This window comes from Mauremys mutica, chromosome 11 (genome assembly GCF_020497125.1).
Source record: "Mauremys mutica isolate MM-2020 ecotype Southern chromosome 11, ASM2049712v1, whole genome shotgun sequence".
Lineage (NCBI taxonomy): Eukaryota > Metazoa > Chordata > Testudines > Geoemydidae > Mauremys > Mauremys mutica.
In genome coordinates, this window is record NC_059082.1 from 80621097 (window position 1) to 80640290 (window position 19194).

Here is a 19194-nt window from a genome sequence, read left to right on the forward strand (position 1 = left end):
GTCTCAAAGGGCTTTACGAACGCTGTTCTGTATTATCTCCATTATACCAATAGGGAAACGGAGTCACAAAGTGCTGCCCAAGGTCATACCACGAGTCCGTGGCAAAGCTAGGGTAGAACCCTGGAGTCCCAGAATCCCCTCTGTTCTCTCTGTTGCCTAAATATTGTACTTACATTAGAGAATTATATCATACTAGAGCTGAAGAATCCATGGAAACAACAGAGTAATACTATGCGGCTCATTCTGCATTACCTGGTGTCCGAATCTGACCTGTGCAAAGTGGCTGTAAAGCCATCAGTCCAGTCTGTTAGTGGTTTACAGCCCCTTTGCCCAAGTGTGAAGGACCATACAAGTTACAGGGCCAGGTGCAAAGATTACACAACTCTGCCCTGTGTAGAATCAAGCCCTAAAAATCATTTATTGGCTTTAAATGTAATCATCTGCCACACTAGGGTGACCAGATGTCCCGATTTTATAGGGACAGTCCTGATATTTGGGGCTTTTTCTTATATTACCCCCCATCCCCTGTCCTGATTTTTCACACTTGCTATCTGGTCAGCCTACTCCACAGTGGCCGGGACAGGGAATGGTATATCCTGAGGAAGGGGGCACAAAACTCCCTGCAATGACAGATTCCAGGTGAGATACCTTCCTCTGTAAACAGCAACTAGGGACAGACACACCTTGTCCAGTCTGCAGCTTTGCAAACCACAAACTATTTTGGGGTTCACTAGACGGCCTGACTTAGCACCATTGTTAGTACTTATGGGCATGAACCTGTCCTGCCCTGCAATTTGAAGTTTATGAACAAGATTTTCAGATGGTGTAATCAACTCTGAATTCACACCAGCTGAAAATCTGATCCATGTTTTGAAATCATGTTTTTCTAGCTAACAGGAATGCGTTAGGCATTACACTTAAGAGAACCCACCTCAAAAGTTGTTTGGGTGTAATGGATGCCATATATTTGTTAGTATGATATCATTCTTTTGTAGTATTTCCCCAAGTGGAACATGAATCCCAAAGCATTCCAGTTCAAGTCAAACTTCTGAAGCAACCATAGTCAGGGGGGGTATAAATTAGGCAGCAGATTTGCTCATCCCTACTACTAATGAAACTTGGCACTTATCTATCACTTTTCACATATCTATGTCTACTCACTTTACATGCATTAATAAATTGAGCCCCTCAATCACTAAGCCCCATTGACTTGAATGGGATTTAGATATGGACATTACTAGTACCCTGCATTGCAATGCTTTCCCATATTAGGGCTTCTGGGAGGTAGGTTGGTATCATTATCTGCACTGTACAGATAGAGCAACTCAGGCACAGGCAAGTTTAAGGCCATTGATTCTGGATACTTCCTTTTTTTGCATTCCCAACTTGAGACATGTAGGGCCTGTTTTTCAGGCGTGCTGGACCCTCCCAAATCCAACTGAGGTCAACTGAGCCATAGGGACTCAGCGCCTATGGAAAACAGGCAGAGCAGGTCTTCAGCTGGACAAGCAAAAATGAAGGTAACCAAAATCAGCGAGCCCTTTTGAAAATGTAGCCCCACTCGATCACACAGCCGTCTTAGAAACAACGGGAGAATTAAAAGCATCGTAATAAACTTTTCTCTCGATAGGTTCTTTTCAGTCAACTTGACATTAAGGCTGAATTTATTATTATTATTATTATTAACATGATCATAGTACCTAAGCGCCCCAGTCCTGGACCAACAGAAAACCTTCATGGTACTTATTTTTTATCACGGATTTTTCTCTTTGGTATTAGGTTAATATTAACAATACTTGGTCCTGCTGTAAATGCCTTAAATAACCACATCTCAGCTTTACAAGGTCAAGCATTAATGAATAAAGGCTAAATGGCTTGCGTAAGGTCAGTGGTAGAAGCAGGAATGGAACTCCCAAATTCCCAACATGTAGCTGTCAGTTTAACCTCTAAGCCATGGCCGTCTCTATGAATACTACCTATTGCAGCACGTGATGTGTTTTAAATCTGCAGAACAATTATAGCAACACATAAAACACAGGAATGTTCTGCAATTGCTGTGAAATCAAACACATAAAAAGACACAATTAGGTGCAATGCAAGACATTACCAGTGCATTCAGCTCCTCTTTCATCTACCTTCCTAATCTCTAGCCTATTTCAAGCCGGCATCCATTCAACACTTGTTTTAGCAGATAGCTAGTCATTCACAAGGTTAATACGTGCTCTCCTGGCAAAACAATTTGCAGTAACACAATATAAACTTATTTCTCTTTGTTCAGGAATGATACTGCCTGTAATCAAAAGACTAAAATTCTGCATGATATATGCATTATTGGTGCTGCTTGCATAGGAAGATTTTTAATGGACCCAAGGTTGTGTTAAGATTAGCATTTCGTTCTGGTGATTTTTAGAAAGAATGTTGACATGTATCATGAAGCTGGTTTCCTTTACCTTACAGTCAATACCCAAAGCCTCTACCTGTGAATAATGTTAATTCCAGTTTTATTAGAGAATTTTAAAGTGCATTTTTATAACTTTTTTTGAGCAAGCAAACGTACCAACCATATTACCAACCAAGCAGATAAGGAGCAATGAAAGCCCAACTCAGACATACTTTAACAATTCATACAGTTTTATTGGGGAATCAATGAGCAGCTGTTTGAAGACTGTTTCCCCATGGTAGAGATGAAGATTTCTGCTGTGCAATTCAGAGCTGATGTGAAGGTGAAGTCAAGGAAGGGAAGGGATATACACGTTGGAGTCTCAGATGGTGTAAATGATCATAGCTCCGTTGACTTCAGTGAAGATACAATGATTTACACCAGTTGAGGATGTGGCCCTGAATCTTTATTCTCCAGGTTACCTTTTCTGTTCCAGCCCTGGGGCCTGTTTCCACTTCACTGAAAGCAAAGGGAGCATTTCCACTGACTTCAGAGGGGCTGACTCAAAGGCCAAATGGCCCAGATCTTCAAGGATATTTAGGCACATAATTCCCATTAATTTCAGTGGGAGTTACACACCTAAATACCTTTGATGATCTGGACCTATGTGAATAGTGAGCAAAGTCATTGCCATATGATTCCTGCATGGAGGCCTTGGAGGAATGAGCCACTGTTCTCAAATCAATCCCTAGTGGACAGATGGCACATCCCCAAACCCACCATCATGCCTCTCTGGCACTCACAGCAGGAAGACCAGGAACTGATTGGCGATGGAGACCCAGAACAAGGTAAGGTGCCCCAGTGCAGTGTTGGAAAGATAAACGTGCACCAGGCACATCAAGAAGTGACTTCAGCTCCCTGAGATGACAAACTGGGACTTTTCCTAAGCACTAAAGTCACTTAGGGTCACACCCTGCAGCCTCTGAACATAGTTGCGGAAGGCCCTAATTCAGGAGAACCACTACGATCCTGCAGTGGGGGAGTGCTGGGGAGGGAGTGGCTCCAAGCCACGGAAAGGCCACACAACTTCAGTTTGCATGAGCATTTTCTTTGGTTTCAATCCAACGGCATTTGCACCTACCCCACCAACTTTCACTTTGAGTTTTGGGTTCCAGTGAACAACCCAGCAAGCCTGGGGTGGCTTCTCTCTCTTCCAGTCCACTCACAACCCACAGTTACATAAAACACAGCAGAAAGGCTCTGCAATAACTCCAACTGCTCCCCCGTCCACAATGGGCAAGCCTCCCTTGGTGGGACTGCCAGGGCCACAGGGCCTGGTCAGTTTAAATTTCATACATAGTTATTTGCAGACAGTGATCATCTGTTCGGATTCAGTCTCACTTGCTGGTTCTCATGTGCTAGAATGAGGTCGTAATGTCGCATTTGCGAGCCAAGAGGAACATGTTGATTGGTTTAGAAAAAAAAATTGTTGGATTTTCTTTGTGGTGCAAATGCTGTGGAAATGTTTTTCTTGGTCTAAGGTGCTGCAAATGCTTGTTTTACCATAACTTAATCATTGGGCCAAATGTACCTGATCACATTCCTTGAATTTAGGGAACGGCCAGCCTGGACTCTGTCTCTTTAAATGGTGTATTTTATTAAATCATGTGCTGCCAAGATCCTCCTCCGATACAGAAATTATTTTGATAGCATCTTCATTATTTATACAGAAAAAATGAAAGGCACCTGAAAATAATGAGTCCAGTAGCAGAAATCCCAACGGACTGAGAGGAAAAGAGATTGTGTATGCCACAGAATTATTGAAAATGTCACTAAGTAAAATTAATTACAATCATTAAAAGTATCCATGATTATTCATCACCTACTTCTCAAAGGATTTGGGGCTGCTTTCCCGTCTTTAATCCACCTCAATCTGTGTGTGGCATAAAACTTTAGATTTACTCACACTGCAGTAGATTCTCCCCAGCCAGATCGTCAGCACTGAGGTCAAGGGAGCGATGACAATTTATCCCTGCTAAGGGTCTGTTCCCGAGATTGGCTGCCCTGAGAGGGAAATGTTTTGACCCAGGCTAAGCTGAAGGGATGGTTCATGCATTACTGCACACGTTGGACTTAAACACTTTGAGCTACTTGTCTTCACTTTCACGGGCCTTCCTGGCTTAGCCCCACCCGATCTCTCATTTGTCATCCGCTATTGAGATGTCAACTCCTGCCTGTGATCGGCCAATGGTTTGCCCACGTTACATTTTCAAACAAGCATCTTCATGCTTTCTTCCAGGCTTCCCCTCAGCCTTGAGAGGAGCTCCCCATAAATACTCACAAAGCTCCCTCATTTTCCTCCTCCAAATCCCTCCTTATAACTCCTCTTTTCTGTGATGTCTATAACACATTTGGGGACCATTAGACTCTGCTAGTGTGTTGAGACTATGGCCTATCGTGTTTGACCAATATTGTCTCCTTACTTCCTTTGGCTCCCTCGTCTGCCTGTCCGTGTCCATTTGTCGTCTCGTCTTATACTTGGATTGTAGGCTGTCTGGGGCATGGAATGTCTTTTTTTGTTCACAATGGAGTCCTAGTCCATGTCTCAGGCTCCTAGGTCCTAGAACAAGCAATGAGCACTAATACCCTTTTCAACTTACCTTTGATGCGAATGTTCAGAACACCAGCCCATCTCAGGAAAACATTCATATTCGGGGCAGCAGATAAGCACATGCTTAAGTCCTATTAAAGACAAAGAGACATGGTTTATTACATGCTTAAGTGCTGTCCTGAATAGGGATGGATTTAAGCACGTGCTCTAGAGATTTTCTGGATTGGGACGGTTGATCAGAACAGAAGCAACATTCTAGCACAGAGGCTTCTCTGATTTCAAAACTAGGACACCTTAGAAACTTTCAGCTCTTTCTGCTTGCAGTAATTAAGACAGCTTTCTTTGTAAAAACCATCTTGTTTAGCTGTGGGGGAAAAAAATCTCCAAACACTAGGGCCATTAAATGCTTAACTTCTGCCTTCCCACTATCCTCAGCCAGTCGGGAGCCCAGGAATAATTCCATATTCTCAGCAAGGACAATTGTTTCATGCTAATATCCCAAACTAACATAGTATTTCATAATGTTTTACTTATAAAGCTGCTTCATCAAAGGTATCCCTCAAAGGTTTTCTCTTCCACAGGCAGCAAACAGAACTGCAGAAAAACAAAAACAAAACCTCTTGGCTCCTCCCCCGGCCCCACTATCTGTAACTGCTTTGCAACTCCTGGACCCAAGACCAGCGTGTGGGTGGGTAGTGCAGTGAAGACACCATATAAAGACTGCGATCAGAACTGCAAATGGGATTTTATCTCTGCGTCATAACTGTTTCCCCTCTCTCTTTGAGTACACACTATGTATGGGGACGTGACAGCTACATAATGAGCTGCAGAGCCATGTGATAAATTGCAGTCATCTTGTACCTTTGGCCTCCACTCACAAATCTGCCCAGTAATTCATCTCCACCAGGATTAGAATCATAGGGTTAGAAGGAACCACAAGTCTAACCCTTTGCCAAGATGCAGGATTTATTGTCTTCACTTCTAAAACTACAAAGGCTCTCACCAAAGAGCCGCCATTTTATAAAACGCAACCTGCCACAACAATATTTCCATTCTCCTATCCCACCCCTCTCTGAAAAGGGGGCTTTCTCCCCAAAAAATTACCTGTCTGTCTTATGGTTATACAGTCGCCCATCACTGTAGCAGGTCAAGGCCAATTTTTAAAGGGGTTTAGGCACTTAGAGATGCAGGATCCTAGTGGGATTTTCAAAAGCACTACATGTGTATCTGCATCTTTAGGGGCCTAAATACACCTTTAAAAATTTGGCACCGAGAGACTTCCATGTAAAACCATTAACAATAGCAACATCTGTAGTGAACTTCATGTAGCCTCTGGCACGTCTCCCTTTTCAGGGTAAAAATCTCTGCCTGAGGGAACGGGAAGTATTTTGGTTTTGGTTTTAGTTGGGTTTTTGGTTGGTTGGCCTCCAGCCCAGTGTACTATTCTGTCCTGTACTAATGATGGGATTAAGATCCAATATTAAATGACCATTCAAGGTTAGGAATTGAAACGTTATATCACTGGAAAGAGGAGATCCCCAATTTTCCAACTCCAGCACTTGCTTCTAACCCTGACACATCAGACTGGATGGTTTTGATGTTTGTTTGTACAGAAGAACAATTTTAGGTCAGTTTTAGAGAAGCGTTAGGAGACATCTTTCTCTTCCTCCGAGACGCGCACAGTTGGACTCGCTGATTCAGGCATTTGAGACAACACTTTCAGAAAGTGGCTTCTGATTTTGGGTGCTTCCATTTTTGAATGTCCAGCCTAAGGAGACTTGGGCCTAATTTTCGGAAGGGTTGAGCACCCATCATTCCAACTGCAGTCAGTCGGAGTTGCAGGTGCTCAATGACTGAAAATCAGGCCCAAGGAACATTGAGCATGGAAGAACTATGGCATCCAAAATTAGTGGCCACTTTTGAAAATTTTGGCATTGACTTTAAGGGATAGACAAATATATAAAGGGACTAATTTTTGTAACACTCCTACAGATCTTCAAGTCATTAGAAATATTATATGATAACTCTTTTTTGGGGTATTTTTGTTCATGGTTGAAATTTTTAATACTGTAATTAGAACGAAACAAGAAAATTCCAAATAAAAATGACATTAAGATAGAGTTAAGGTTGAGAGCACATAATTCAGGGTAAAATACATTACAAGGAAGTTGTAATTATACCAAAACCAAACATTATAAATCCAAGATCTTGACAGTTAAGGTTAACCTTAAAAAAACCAAATATGTTAAGGTATGAAAATGTAGACTTAAGGCACCCAAACAACCTTAATTCTGCCCTGCAGAAATGGGAATGGGAAATGGAAAAAAAAATGAATGCGTTTTTTAAAAGCAGTTTAATTCAACCTGGGGTAACAGCAGTATTATGTACTAATCATAAATGTCTGGTTATTCCATGGCACGTTTGTGTAGGTGTATCTATTTATTTACATTCGTGGCAGAAATGTTTATGCTATTTTATGCTGTACTTTCAGTATCAGAGATATTGTCTAATTTCAATGCTTGAAACTCCTGCTATCTCTGATGGGAGTTACATCTCTTATCCCCTTAACAGCAGGATCAAGCCCTTTGAGGTGAGAATGCAATTAAGATCCATAAATCTGAAGCTTTTTCCTCATCTTTGTGAACAGGAAGGGATTTTTTTTTTGGTTGTTGTTTCACATTTGTAAGAAGAAAGAAAGACAAGACCTGGTGGGAAGGTTGCCTAGCAACCCACGCTGGACTCTAAGACTATTAAATGTAAAAGATAAGATGCAAAAACTAATTTAAAATAATGTTATCGGTCTCACCTGACAAGGACCAAACAGTTCTGATAACGAAGCTACCGTCCTTATCAGCGAGGGTCTGACTAGCACAGAGCTCTGTACTGCAAGGGGAATATTGCCCCCGTTTTTATGCATTTTATGCTTTATTAACCCAAAAGGCTACTTGGGTTTGATACTTTTCTGAGCTGCATTCAATTGCAGTGTCTGAATTGGACTCAGATGGGGAAGAATCATGAACTTCCCAAATCTGCACCCAGGTGACACTGGGCCATTTGCCACCCAGAAAACTGGACCATTTATTTAATGAGTAGCTATGTCCTTGTCCTTCTGTTGCCCCTTCCTCCTGAGTATCTCAGAGCATGTTACACACATTAAGACTTTCTTGTGAGGAAGGTAAATATAATGCTGCTCCCTATAGACTTGCGCCTGCCCCGACAGAAGTCATGAGGTGAAATCCTGGTTCCACCGAAGTCAGCAGGAGTTTGCCATTGACTTTAATGGGGCCAGGATTTCACCCATGGATATCAATGCCCAACACCTTTGAAAACTGAGCCACAAGCAACCTTCTTACCCCTCTTCCGAATCCCTCCTTAAAACTCACTTCTTTCTTTTAGCCTTGCATCAAAGATCTCCTCTCCAGAGATACCCATTCCCACTAGTACACCTGGTTCCAGTCTGTCCTAAGCATGTATTTCTAAGGTGCCAATCCCAGTCATATCTACCCTAACTTACACCCTGTGATTGGCCCCAGAACATGGGAAGAGCACTTTAAGCCATTTTAAGCCTCCCAAGCAGACCGATGGGAGAACTGAGAATCAGACCCCATGAGTCTTGACCCTCAGTCTCCTGCTCTGACCCCACACATCCTCAGGTTTTCTGAGTTGCAAAATGGTCATTTCTAACCTGCATAAATTGCCCTTTTAAGGTTCTTTCTACAGCTTCCTGGAAAATGTTTCCCCCTCCCCACTGTGAAAATTTCCACTTTTCATCAGAAAACTGAAAAGTTTTTTGTTTTTGAGTTTTTGTTGGGAAACTGAAAACAATGACCACAGAAAGCAGAGGCGTCTTTGCAAAAAACTTCATTTAGTTGAAAATCCAATTTTCCATCAGAAAGAGCTTGGATGGAAAATTTTCAGCCAGCCCTAGCTCTTTGTGGAAACCAGAGAAAATTAATAAATAAGACCAACCGACAACATTTCCCCCCATTTTCACAAAAACTGACCCAATGCAGAATGTTTCTTTTCCCGACCACATTGCCACGGTTAAGACACCGTCTGTCTAAGAGGAAAGAGTCTGATCACGTTCTGCTTTGATATGACGCTGGACGCCTTGATTACTGTTTCACAGGGAATCCCATCTCACATGTGCTCCCTCTGTCTCTCTCTCTTATTATTTCCCTTCCGGACCTACTGTTCTGCCTTATAGCAAACCCTAGAACAGTGATCCTGTGCTAGCTGTCTCTCGCTCTCTCTTTTTTTTCAAACACTTTGTTACTTAAAAGTCATTTTGACCCTTAAGGTTTCTTTTACAGCTTTGTATTTTGTTCGGCTGTGGGTTTCCCTTTCATCTCCTTTTGCCTTTCATTCGGAAGGTTGCCCCTTTCTAACCAGACCAAATGGAATAAAATCACATCTACCTGCAAACAGAAGTATCTGGCAGCCTTTCCCCTCACCTGCTGTTAAGAGAGACAACTCACTTCTGGGATGCCTAGTTACAGAACAGGATGATAGAGATAAAAAGATCCTCTTTCACAACAACGCGCATTCCATTTCATTCCTTACCCACACAGAGAGTAGTTGAAGGATCTGCTGCAGTTTCCCAGCATGCTGATTGTGTCAAAGGCCCAAGGATCAATAAATAAATTGAACCAATTGTTAGGATGCTAAAGACTGATTATGCCTGTTGAGTATGCTCCCACTAGGGGGGAGTTTGGAATCACACCGGCCCACAGAACCTCACATAGGTGCCTAGAGAAGGAATGTGCCCAATATAGCACCGTTCTTCTCCGCTAACAGTCCTGGCAGCGTCAGCAGCGAGCAATCCCCCTATTCAGGAAAGTATTGAGGGCAGAGAATCTGGCAACAGAATTACAAGTATTTGTCATCTCTTACTAGTCGTGTTCATACTATATGTGGCTGGACAGAAGCTGATTGCCAGAAGCTGGGACTGGACGACCAGGGATGGATTACTCAAGAAATTGCCCTGTTCTGTTCATTCTCTCTGAAGCATCTGGCATGGGACACTGGTGGAAGACAGGATACTGGGCTAGATTCTTATGTTCTTATGAAACTATGGTTAGAGGTAACTTTCCTAGCCTAGGAAACCATACATAACATAATCGTCTATGCTCCACTCTAGGTGTCTTGCTGGCCTTCCCTTTCATTGCTTATTTACCCAGGGTACCTTTATCTTAACAGAAGCTGCCCTCTCTTCTCTTTTTTGGTAACTGGCTTAATCTTCTTGCTGGATTCTTTAACTGACGATAAAGGTCAGTACTTGTGATGTTTGGGATTGTTTCCATTCTGGTGGCACCCAACTCTGGGCTTGTAACATACTATGCGGTAACTACATGGATCGGGTGCACAGAAGAGGAATAGTATCAGAGGGGTAGCTGTGTTAGTCTGTATCCAGAAAAACAATGAGGAGTCCAGTGGCACCTTAAAGACTAACAGATTTATTTGGGCATAAGCTTTCATGGGTAAAAAAACCCCACTTCTTCAGATGCATGGAGTGAATATTACAGAAACAGGCATAAATATATATTTATAATATAATAGAATATATATTTATGCTTGTTTCTGTAATTTTCACTCCAGGCATCTGAAGAAGAAGAGGAATGGCTCATTACAAAGGCCCATGATGAAGGATTCTCTCAACGTGCTATTTGGCTATGGAATAGTCTCTCAACCCTCATTGCTTGGGATGTTTGAAACGAGACAGGATGAAAATGCACTTTTGGGAATGGTGCTGTGTTGGCTCATGTCAGTGAGACGGGTTGGATGACTTAGTAGGTCTTTTCCATATCTTATTTCTGTCACACATTTTAAAAGCATCACAAAGACTTAAACGGAAGCTCGCAGAGCAGCAGAGAAGAATATGAGGCTGGATTAATTTCTATAGCATAAATGATGCTTCTTACAACTTCAGTCTCAAAATGTATAGTTTATGTCTGTCTGTCAGCATTTCTTAAGTGCCTGTCTCTGCAATAACTATAAAATAACGATGATTCTCCAAAGGGGAGTCACTTCTCTGTCCTGCTTCTGGCCTCCATGCCGAGGTATGGCTTTGAGTGCATTGCTGAATTTTCTTCTGCTTAGTTTCTTTCGGGACTGTGATGATGAAGAGATGCTTTTTAATGCTGGATCTTGGCTCTCCTTTGGGAGATCATTCCAGAGCATAGCATTCTATCACCAGCTCCCTCAAGTTGATATCTGGGCTCCATTGGTCCCAGTGAGCAGGATGATTGCAGAGGCCAGGCAGGAGACAGAAAAGAGCAGGGGGTCTCTGAGATGCCCAGAGGAGACAAATTTATGAACTGCTGTGTGTTCATTGAACGAAAGGCATAGATGGGGGTCTTCTTGCCAGCTAGAGATGGAAAAGGGCATTTTGGGGGATTGTATCAACGATTTAGAGAATTTGAAAAAGAGAAACAATTCCAAATTTACGAGGGATGGAAGAAGGGTTTGGCCTAAAATGAATAATGTCTCTGAATCATGCAGCGTTGAGAGGTCTACATAACAGAGAGCTTCTCTCAACACACACTAGCTGTGTGAAAGGGAATGCAAAATGAAGCTTAAGCAGTTTAATTGTGTTTGGTTAGTATCTAGTGCTGTGCAAGGATGTCAGATTGAGAACCCTGGAGTGTAAAATCCTCTGTTTATCCACTGAAAAGGTATCATCTCACAGGCAGTGGCAATTAAAGCTGCCTTCCCAGAAATGTGCATGAAGCTTGACTTCGAAAGCCCGTTCAAAGGGTGAGAGGGGTATTCAGTCTTCACAGCCCATTTTCTCATTGTCTTAAGGATAAGATTGCCAACAAGAGTGTCAACTAGTGCCACTTGTGGTCGGGAGCTTTCTGTGAGGTGGACTTTTGCTAATTTCATGGGAATTAGAGACTCACCAAGCTCCTTTTCTGTAAGCCACCAAACAGCCATCGGATGGTATCAACCTTGGCTCAGTAGTGACTAGAAATGATCATCCTAGAGTTGAAAGGTTCCCTGGCCCAGTACCAAAGCCTTGGGCTATAACAAGGAGCACATTGGCACTAGCGTGCCGACGAAGGTCTGAACTGGCTAGCTACTGAGCTCCTTCAGCAAGGTGCCAAGAACCAATGAAGCATGAGTAGTTTGGCAAATTGCAGAATAGGACCTTCAATTACGTTTTCAGTTGAAAACAAAAATAAAAGTTTTCTGGCATGTGGCAATGGCCCTTTAATTTGTTTTTCACTGCGTTTATGGAAGAGCACAAGACAAACCCGTGCAGAAAGAATGGACGTTGAAACCAAAGGTTCCCGCACTGTGGTGGCGTTCCTTTGTTCCACAAAAAATTGAAAACAAAAAACCCCGTAATATCTCAGGGCAGTATATTCTTTTATTCAATTAACACTTTAAGTGCAGATAATTTATTTAGGACATTTACATTTAATTTGAGTCTAATTGGATTGTTATGGTATTTTAAAATGCCAATTGATTATTCAAAATAGATCTACTGTATCAAGTCCTTACAAGCACATATGGGAGGCATATTTTACTGCAGAGATGCTAAAGCTTCAATAAATGTTTTTAATAATCTCAAATGGTATTTAACACAGAAGGAGCAAGCTGTCATTTTAAATCTAAAGAGACACATCGACTGGCAAATAATTGCTGTGGTTATTGCATATTACACAAATGCCAGCTGACTTGTACATAGTTTGCTCTCTGATATATTTTGAATAATTAATTAGTTTTTAATTTAAAGCAACCACCCTATTGAATCTATGTTGAATCCTTGTTCAAAACTAGTCACGGGCAAGAACGCGGAATGTTAGCACTTCAAGTTGGACCGTAGAAGCGGCAGAAGTTCTGAAACAGGCATTTCCCTATAGACTATCCTGAATGCAATTGGATTTTACTATGGGAGACAGGGGTGCTCATCACTTAGCTGGACTGGGCCACTTAGAGAGGGGATGTGGGAGCACACATTGCTGCTCTCTTTGAAAGGAGCAACAGGTGACCCCAGCTGGCATGCCTGCCACGTATATGCTACTTGGCTGGAAGCGGCCTTGATTCAAGGGCTAGTTGGAATCTTGCTCTATAGCTGTGCAGGTTCTAAGCAGCTCTCTTTTCCCCTGTCGGTACCTCCATGCAACACAAGACTGCACTGACCCTTTGAATATTGTTCCCAGCTGCCCCACAGAGCCGGGATACTGCACTTCATTATTATAGTAACTTTCTAGTCTTGGGTAGCGTACATATTCCTCTGGATTGCTTTGCATGTATCCCCTGCATTGCTTCTGGAGGGTGTTATTTTCAAACATTTTGCATTGCCATTCATTGAATTGCCTGTATATAGTCCCAATTATACATCACACACAAATATCCAATCACAACTGTTCTAAAAAGAAAAGGCACCGCATTTCATCTTTAGGTGACTTTCCCTGTGTTAGGTGTGGGTGTCAACGGGTGCCAGATGACATCAGTATATCCCAAAGTTAATGGTATCTTTGCAAAAAACAACAAAAACCCCTCAAAGTGGGTAAGAAAGCAAGTTGTTTTCTGTATAAATAAAACTTAAAATATATAAATGCTGAGATCATAGCTAAATGCTGCCGGATATCTTGTCTGGCCAACTGAATTTTAAAGCTTGGCATTTATGTTTCTGAAAGCCTTCCATCCAATCTGTCATTTAGTCAGTTTTCCTGTTATGCAGCATGGGATGTGAAATTTCTATCCATAACGAGATTTCTGATTGACAAGTATGTTTTTTATATATGGATCTGAATTTTTATTTATCTATAACAGGATTTCAACATTGTGAGGGGGCTTGTTTTTGGTTTTTTTTGATTGACAATCTTTTTCTCCAAGAATTTTAGCCATTCCTAAACCGCATTACATAGTCTGTGAAAATGAAGCACTTAAAAGATGTCAAGGGCTGGCACAGTTTTCCTAGAATATTCAGATATTTTTATTTTTAAATGAGGAAATTATAGGGAACACAAATTCATGTGCATGAGATATGAGCGAACAGCGTGACTAGTGTTTAACGAGAGGTGGACCCTAAACAAAGCCTTGAATTCAAATACCCCAGGCTCTAGGAAATCAAATTCTGCAAATCGTCTCTGTAATGGCCCAGAACCTAGGCTCAACTCCTGGCCCCACTGAAATGAAGGGCAAAACTCCGACGGACTTCAAATAAGGCCATGGTTTGACCCCCAGGATCTCAGTTGGCTGGAGTTCCAGGCTGTTTGAATATGGATTCCAAACCTTGCTACTTAAACTCATCTCCGGACTTAACTTCTTTACTTTCTCTCTCTGTCTCCTTGCCCCTCCTCATTCAATTATCACATGGCTGTAGATGCTAACTTAGGTGACAAGGACATTGCTGTTGCTTCATCTAGAGAAATTCTGGATTTCCTAAGTAATAAGCCCTTCTGTAGCAGTGGCTGCTACCATTGTAGCTAATATAAAGAGTCGCTGGAGCAGTAGTAAGCAGACAATGCAGAAATTCAGGCAGCACTGCTAGTTCTGCTGCATAAAAGGCCTGAAGCAGCAACCTGGAGTTTACTTAAACTCAGAGATGTAGGGAGATAAAACAATCAGAGACAAGACTTTGGGAAGCTGTAACCCACCTGTATCTTTCTTTTTTAAATGCAGTGAAACCCGCTTTAAGCAACCACTCAAGGGAGACACAAATCTAGGTCACTCAACACAGGTGATCTTCAAAATAGAAGTAATGCAGAATTGCACATTTGGGAGTATTTTGAGTTGATCTCTTAGGTAAGAGATTGCCAAAGTAGGATGGAATTTTGTACCGGTTTCACTGTAAATATTTTATTTTACGCATCATAAAATCACTTGTTCTGAGCCATCTTCACACAGAGTAATCCCAGTCACTTTGCATGAGACATAGTCATGAGTTTCTTGTGTTTATCAGAGCTATTTGAACATCTTAGATCTGCAAAACAATGATGGGAGTCTTGTGCGCCAAGATTTCTAACCCCGCCCCTACCATACACAAGGATTTCTTGGACTTCCTGCTTCTGGGTAAGCTGTAAAAACAGCTTAAGTCTTTCTTGCAATGAACTACTTAGATTAAACTCTTTGGCAGGGGGATAGATCCTGAGGTGGCATGAATAATTTCAATGGAGCTGCGCTGATTTAGACCAACTGCAGATACAGCCCTAGAACTTCTGTCCAAAAGCTGAACCAAACCTGAATTGAACCTTTATGGAAAACACACACACAGTGAGAGAGAGCGAGAGAGAGAGAGCGCTTAAATCACTTTCCATTCCCAAGATTTTTCACTTTCACTCTTCTCCTCACTTCCATGATACAGCCTGGACTAGGAACAGAAGTGCCACAATATCACCAAAAAGGCTCTTCTGACATCTCCTGGCTTCTGCTTGATTGGAAGAATCCAAGGGATAGTCTGTTCCTGGGACAGTGCCAGCCCAACTTCATGAACTCAAGAGGTTTTGCATCTCAAATCAAGTTACAAGAAGCATCTCAACTTTTGAGAGCTCATTCAAAGAAAAAAACAACTCTATGCACTACAGAGGAACCCAAGCCAAAAGGATCATGGATGGAGAAGTTCCCATTCATGTTTGGGATGGGGCTTAGTGTTCCACTTCTAGACCTCCTGATTTTAAAAATATACTAGAATATTTCATTGTAACAATCCAACCCACTGCATCCTGTAATAGTGCCACTACACTGACAAGTGCAGAGTCCTGCACTTAGGATGGAAGAATTCCATGCACGGCTACAGGCTGGGGACCGACTGGCTAAACAGCAGTTCTGCAGAACTGGACCTGGGGATTACAGTGGATGAGAAGCTGGATATGAGGCAGCAGTGTGCCCTTGTTGCCAAGAAGGCTAATGGCGTATTGGGCTACATTAGTAGGAGCATTGCCAGCAGATCTAGGGAAGTGATTATTCCCCTCTATTTGGCACTGGTGAGGTCACATATGGAGTATTGTGTCCAGTTTTGGGCTCCCCACTACAGAAGGGATGTAGACAAATTGGAGAGAGTCCAGCGGAGGGCAAAAAAATGATTAGGGGGCTGGGGCACATGACTTAGGAGGAGAGGCTGAGGGAACTGGGGTTATTTAGTCTGCAGAAGAGAAGAACGAGGGGGGATTTGATAGCAGCCTTCAACTACCCGAAGGGGAGTTCCAAAGAGGATGGAGCTCGGCTGCTCTCAGTGGTGGCAGATGACAGAACAAGGAGCAATGGTCTCCAGTTGCAGTGGGGGAGGTCTAGGTTGGATATTAGGAAACGCTATTTCACTAGGAGGGTGGTGAAGCACTGGAATGGGTTACCTAGGGAGGTGGTGGAATCTCCATTCTTGGAGGTTTTTAAGGCCTGGCTTGACAAAGCCCTGGCTGGGATTGGTCCTGCTTTGAGCAGGGGGTTGAACTAGAGGACCTCCTGAGGTCTCTTCCAACCCTAATCTTCTATGATTCTATGATCCTATAATGGAAATTACTGCAAGAGTTTTCATGAAAGCTGAGGCACTAAATTCTCTAAAAAATGTGGATTGGATCCCATGTTCCCATCAGCCCCTTCTGAGGGTCACTCAGCAGTACAAACAGGCTGTGACCCTCAATGCAGGCATCCATCCTACAAGACATATGATTGCAACCATAAATGGGGGAACATAGGAAGCCGGGGGATAGAACCCCCCAACCCCATCCCAGGATCTAAGGATCCCTGCGTCAATCTTAAAAACATTTCAGCATGTGCCTAATTTTACTTAGGTGAAGAGTCCTCTTGATTTTGAGGGGAGAAAGCATGTGAGTCACATTAAGCATGTACTTACCTCAATACAGTAGTTCTCAGATTGTCCTATCTCCTTAGAGTTCTGAGTTTAAGTAAACTGCAGGTTCCTACTTCAAGCCTTTTAGCACCACAATTATTGGCAAGATTGGAGCCTCAAGGTCATCTGTTTAGATGCTCTCTTTCAAAATTATTTGCTTTTGCACTGGCCCTATAAATTTCAAGACACCTCATCCTTCCAGATGTTGGCTGATAGGGAGAAATTAAAAATGGAAGAAAGCAACACATCCATGTTTCCATTATAAGACCCTGCCTGGGTTCATTGTTATCTATACTACTGAATGTATTGAAATGTGACACAAATGTATTCCGGTCAGTATTTACCATTGGCTCCAGTGTTGGGTAACCCTTTGAAGGCAGTGGGTCTGGACGTATGAAAGTTCTTAGGCCATGCAGTTGGCTGGCAGGCTGGAGAATACCAGCGTCCTAAGGATTAACAACATGTAGTGCCAGAAAGTCAGTGATGTAAGGTAATTTCGTCAGGGCAATTCTCCTGACAAGCAGCTACACTGGTTGAAGAAGTAAATGGTACTGTTAATCACAATCAGATTTTGAAGAGTTTAAACCAAATGCTTGAGAGACTCAGGCTTCACACAGCAAAAGATAAAGCAGCGATAAAAGAAGGCATGATTCAGCGAGGAGAGCTTATGGAGCCCGAAGCCCCAACCACTTCCCACACTCCAACAAAGTTACAATGGAAGGCGCTTTTCCAGGCTACACAGTCATACTACAAGAGATAATGACGGGCAATTTAATTTTATGTTGCACGCATCAAGGCATCAATCAAGCAGTTGTAAATTAGTATAAATGCTATTCATTTTGTCTGTAAGTCAACAGCATACTGTATATCTTAAGTTATGCTTTCAATGCTTGCATAACATTAAATTCAAAACCACTGGCAGCTGTTCTCTATCATTATCACACTGTGCTATAGATGGCTGTTTGTGTTTCTTTTTAATATTTCAGTAAAAAATAAGCCACAAAGGTCAAGATCCTCAGCTGGTGTAAAATTGATGTAGCTCCCCTGAAGCTACACCAGTTTACACCAGCTGTGGCTTTGGCCCTATAGTTTTAAAGGGCTAAAGGTTTGTGGCATATATTGCTAGGTATGTGCAGTTTTCATGGCCATTCACACGAGGGAGCCACTTGATATTACTTCCATCTCAGTATAATGCTAGCTGCCAACTACAGACCTGATCCGACACGCATTCTCTGCACATGGAACTTCCTTTAGAAGTCACTGGGAATTCTGTGCGTGACGTGCCTACAGGATCTGGGCCCCTTAATTTCTACTAGGAGATCCATTCTTAATTCTAGATTATCAAGAGACAGCTAGTTTTATGTCCCAGCCACTCAGTTTCTTTTGCCGATTTGAATATGTGGACAACCTTCTCACCACCACACAAATGGTAGTGTGGGGCTGGCTGGTGTCTGCATCCTCTATTGACCTGCATTCTTGGTTATTTATAGGTGCAATAAACTTGCAAGTTAGCCCTCTGGCCTCCCTAGCCGCACGTAGCAGCCTGATTAAGTGTGGCTGGTGGAAGATAACTGAGTATGGAATAAGATGCTTCTCTTTGCTGGTACCATTCACAGCAGCTCAGTGTAAGCCCTTTTTCTTTCCTCTATGAGGCTGTTCCAGAACAAAAGGCCCAGCATTCTAAACTACTTTGTAGTCTCTCGGATTGCAATCTGGAGAGTGGGAGGGGGGTTCTGCAGAGAGCAAGCTAATCTACATTAACCCAAAACAATAAAGCAAACAGAAATGGGACAATTACCTCAACAGGAAATTAATGACTTTGAATATTTGGCTTGAGGTGGTGAGTTACTTAAAAATACAGGGTCAGGCCCTCAGCTGATATAAATCCTCATAGCCCCACTTTCTTCACTGAAGCCGCACTGATTGATACCAGCTGAAGAGCTCGCCCACAAATTTGAAATTCCAGACCCAGAAAGAAAAAGCGCCTGAGCTGTGAAGCTGCAATATCAAAAGAATAAAAAAAAAATGACAAACTTTCCAAATGTTTAGATCAGTGGAACAGTAGGCAGATTATTTCAGACTATTTATGATCCGCATTTCCATTTGCCATTCCGTGTTAATGGAAAGGGCTAACCCTTCTCCACCCCTCCTGAGCAATCCATCATGGGGAGCCCTTCGAGATCAGAGTTTTCTGCCGAATGCTTTCACGTCTGTTTAGACAAACGAGGACTGAGACAGGGCCGGGAGAGAGCAATTGGCATCGATACAGATTCCACAGCGTTCGGGCCAACATAGCTTCCGAGTCAGCTAGGAAGGGCAGACATTGGAAATTTTTACTTACCCTTCTACTTGTGACTCTGAAATATTTAATGGCTGTTGGAAGATAGGTTGCATATACGTCAA

The 19194-nt window shown here is 42.4% G+C and overlaps 1 protein-coding gene across 5 annotated transcripts in view; it reads right to left on the bottom strand.

Moving 5' to 3' along the window:
* The window catches only part of CACNA1H (calcium voltage-gated channel subunit alpha1 H), a 590082-nt gene that overhangs the window by 511961 nt on the left and 58927 nt on the right, over positions 1-19194 (bottom strand). For 4 of the 5 annotated variants that reach the window (XM_044981153.1, XM_044981155.1, XM_044981156.1 and 1 more), the window contains exon 3: positions 5041-5122. The exons of the other annotated variant lie outside the window; for it this stretch is intronic. The gene's annotated coding sequence lies outside the window, so the exon portion shown is untranslated. The remainder of the gene's footprint in view (positions 1-5040; positions 5123-19194) is intronic. 5 annotated transcript variants of the gene reach the window in all.